This window comes from Petaurus breviceps, unplaced genomic scaffold (assembly GCF_028583685.1).
Source record: "Petaurus breviceps papuanus isolate PSGF00001 unplaced genomic scaffold, PetGlider_PUasm1.0 90977, whole genome shotgun sequence".
NCBI lineage: Eukaryota > Metazoa > Chordata > Mammalia > Diprotodontia > Petauridae > Petaurus > Petaurus breviceps.
The window spans coordinates 5,865,888-5,870,405 of NW_027187391.1; positions in this window are offsets into that span (position 1 = coordinate 5,865,888).

Consider the following 4,518-nt stretch of genomic DNA (forward strand, 5'->3'; position numbering starts at 1 on the left):
TACTAGCTGTGACCCTGGACAAATCACTTAATCTGTTTGCCTCAGTTTCTCTATTGGTAAAATAGGGATAATAATAATACCTACCTCCCACAGTTGTGTAAAATAAGATAATGGTAAAGCACTTAGGCCAATAGCTGGCACATAATAAGCTCTATATAAATGTTAGCTGTTATTATTTAGCTATTATTTATATTGTTTTGAAGTTTGCAAAGTGCTCTACATTTATTATCATTTAAATCTCACAACTCCATTAGGTAGGTGATTTTATCCCCATTTTACAGATGAGGAAACTGAGGTTGAGAAAGGTTATGTGACTTGTGTAGAGCTATACAGTTAGTACTTGTCTGAGTTAGGATTTGAACTCAGATCTTCCTGGCTTCAAGCTGGGTGCTTTACTACTTCACCTACCTTCAATCAACTGATATGAAAAAGGCTGCCTCTTCTATGGTTTCATTTTGCTACCTTTTATAGATATATAGTCTTGACCTGACTCACAACCCTGTAGAAGTGAAAAGACAGTAGGAATTGCAACCCTATTTTAGTCTCCGCTTCTATTTACTAGTTTTGTGACTTGTCAGTGTGTTCTCATCTATTAAATAAGGATGATAATATACACTGTACCTCACTAGGTTGTTGAATGGAAGGTGCTTTGTAAATCTAAAAGCGCTATATAAATGTGACTTCATATTCTAATAAATTAGTGAAGGGTTCAGAAACATATGGAACTTTAGCTCTTCTAAGACTTAGGTTTTAAAAAAAATCAAATGGTTCAATGGAAATTAAGAAGAAAATAAAGAGCTCTCTTAGAGCATACAAAAATTGAGGTGATGAAGCACAAAGTGTAATATCATCTAAAGAATTTCATTTATGTAGGTAGCTCTGGATACCTTCTAGAAAGTCTCACAGGAGCGGCTAGGTGGCACAGTGAATAGAGCACTGGCCCTGGAGTCAGGAGGACCTGAGTTCAGATTCGGCCTCAGACACTTAACACAAAAACTAGCCTTGTGACCCTGGGCAAGTCACTTAACGCCAATTGCCCTACCTTCCCCCCTCCAAAAAAAAAAAGAAAGTCTCACAGCTACCAGCGACCATTCATCTAAGATCTGAGATTGAAACCCCTCCTTGCAAACATGATTATAATCGGTTCAAAAGGCACCACCATCTGAACTTCTTGTTATTCCTTCTAGTTCAATGAACTATCCTTATTCAAATGAACTTGAATAGAAAAGGAGGCTGGAGAAAAGCCAAGTGATTCCATTTACAATTCATTCCAGATACTATATTATCAGCCTAAATCAACTGTGTGAGGAGAAAATAGATCTAGCTAATCATACTACAAAGACAGAAATGCTGAAAAACAAGATGGTAGAAATGAAGTTTAAGTAAGAGTAAAGGACATCTGAGAAGCAGCATATCTTTACAGATAAACAGCAACTCTTGGAGTCTCTCCACCCCCCAACCCCCCCATCCAATATGTTGCCAAGGCCTGTCTATTTCACCTTTGTAATATCTCTAGTATAATATTCTTTCTCTGATGTTGCTACCACCATAGTGCAGGCCCTTAAGACCTCATGCCTGGGATATTGCAAATAGCCTTCTGGTGGTTCTCCCTGCTACAAGTCCGTCCCCCCCACCCCACCCCACCCCACCCCCAACTCCAATACACTCTGCACTCTGCTAGCAATCCATCTTAAAACACTGGTTTTACCATGTTACCACTCTATTCAGTAAACTACAATGGCTCCCCATCACCTCCAAGATCAACTTTAAAATTCTCTGTTTCTTCCTCGCCAGTCTTTTTTGCTGGCACCTGGCAACTCTCCACCCCACCCCATCCCACACCCAATTCTTCAATCCAGTAACACTGATCTCCTTGCTGTTCCTGGTAAAAGACATTCCATCTTCCAATTCTGGGAATTTTCTCTATCTTTCATGCCTGGAATTCTCTCCAACATCTCTGTCTCCTGGTTTCCCTGGTTTCTTTCATGTTCTAGTTAAATTCCACATTCCATGGGAAACCTTTTTCTGTCCCTTTTAATTCTAGTGATTTTTCTCTGTTGTTTTCCATTTATTACATATATACACATAAAATATACACACACATATGTGTACATATATTGATAGACCCCAGCCCCTGTGATTTCACTGAAGAGCCCTGTGCCATCCTTTAAGTAGTTCAGAATTTCCTTACCGTGGTTACTGAAGACAGTACAATTAGGACATTAAATTACTAAGGATTTGGAGACGGGGTAGTCTGTGTTCTAGATAAAACTAAATCAAACTTTTGTCAAGAGATAATAGTTCTAGCTAATCATTCTACAAAGACAGAAATGCTGAAAACCAACTTGGTGGAAACAAAATTTAGGTAAGAATAAAGGATTATAGATTTAGAGCTAGAAGGCACCTTATAGGCCATCTAGTCCAATTCCCTGCATACAGAAGTTTAGGCTCAAGAAATTTCTGACTTGCCCCAAATCACAAAGACCCAGCAGAAGAGCCAGGACTTAAACCATTTCCTTTTTTGTACATAGTTGTTTGTAGTTTGCATGGAGCCATGAGCTTCAAAGCCTCCATTTAAGGAAGGCGCTTAGAACAGATATCTCAGTTCCCACCTGGCTGCACTACTTTGAGACTTCTCTGACTTCATTATGCCACAGCAGGCTCATCTTTGGGAAAACCTAATCATCCTACAAGATCAAATCAGCCTTGGTACTCATAATTCATCACTACCCTTTGCCCCCTCTGATTGGAGGGTGGAACCACAAACTCCAAAGCACCATTCCCTACTACCTCCATTGGGCCCCTTCCCCCAACCTTTCAGCTTCCTTTTGTATTTTACCTTCTCTCTTCAGATTGTAACTCTCTGAGGGCAAGGACTTGTCTATTTTTTAAACCTGTATTTTTAATACCAGTTCTTAGCATAGTTCCTGGCACATAGTAGGTGTTTAATAAATGTTTATGGACTATTAACTTCCTTGTTTCTGAAGCTCAAATGATGAGTGAGTTCCTACAAGATATAAAAAGAAAAAATGACATGTAAGAAATCCTATCCCAAAGAGCTATAAAAATGTGCATACCCTCTGACCCAACAATACCACTTCTAGGGCTGTATCCCAAAAAGATCATACAAATGGAAAAAGGACCCACATGTACAAAAATATGTATAGCAACTCTTTTTGTGATGACAAAGAATTGGAAGTTGAGGGGATGCCCATGAATTAGGGAATAAACAAGCTGTGGTATATGAACATAATGGAATACTATTGTGCTATAAGAAATGATGAGCAGGAGATTTCGGAAAAACCTGGAAAGACTTAAATGAACTGATACTGAGTGAGGGGAGCAGAACCAGGAGAACATTATACACAGTTACTGCCACACTGTGTGATGACTAACTTTGATAGACTTGGTTTTTCTCATCAATGCAAGGTGCTAAAACAACTCCAAAATGCTCATGATGGAAAATGCTGTCCACATCTGACAAAAGAATTACAAAGATAAAAGCATATTTGCTTTCTCTCTCTTTTTTGCTTCGTTTTTTTTTTCCTCATGGCTCATTTCACTGGTTATAGTTCTTCTTTGCAACATGACTAAAGTGAAAATATGTCTGATGTGAATGTATATGTAGAGCCTATATCAGATTGCATGCCATCTTGAGGAGGGGAGAAAGGAGGAAGGGAGGGAAAATTTGGAACTCAAAACCTCATGGAGCTGAATGTTGTAAACTAAAAATAAATAAATTAGGAAAAATACAGTCCCCACACCTCCCCCCCCCAAAAAAAAGAAATTCCAGAAGGAACATTAGGAGCTTTATCAGTCAGTAAAGCTTTATTAATTTTGTCATAATTAATAACTGACATTTATATAGGTTTTTAAGTTGGCAGAGCACTTTAAATATTCTCATCTAAGCCTCAAAACAACCCTGGGAAGTTACTACAGATTTTATTCTCTCTGTCTTACATACAAGACAGGCAGTATGGCATATTGGTAAGTTGGTAGTCTGGGATCCAGAAAGAACTAGATCCAAGTCCCACTTCTGACAAATTCTAGCTGAGTGATCCTCACTCGCTCAGGTCACTTAAATACTCAATGCTCTAAACAGCTGTCCAAGATTATATACATGGTAGAGAAAGTAGAAAACTGCAATTGGTACAAGGGGTTTCCTTCTCTGGGAGTTTCCTATACCATTAAAATCATAAGTACAGCATCTAACTCTTTAAAGAGCAAAGAGTTGAGTATCAGAGAAGTTGTGACCAAATGTCACATTGTCACACAGTTAGTGAATGTCTGAGGCCAGATACTAACATACTATATAGAAAGTCTCATACATTTGCAATTAAATGAGACTATATTCCTTTACAATTTGGATTACCTCAACTAAAAAAATTCTGCCTTCAGCCTTATGTACTCTCAAATGAACCTCCAGAAGAAAGGGGTGGGGGTGGAGATGCCATTAAAGAAGAGTGAAATCCCTAGAGAAAAGGAGCCTCCAATTCTGGATAGTATCCTCCAGAGTTC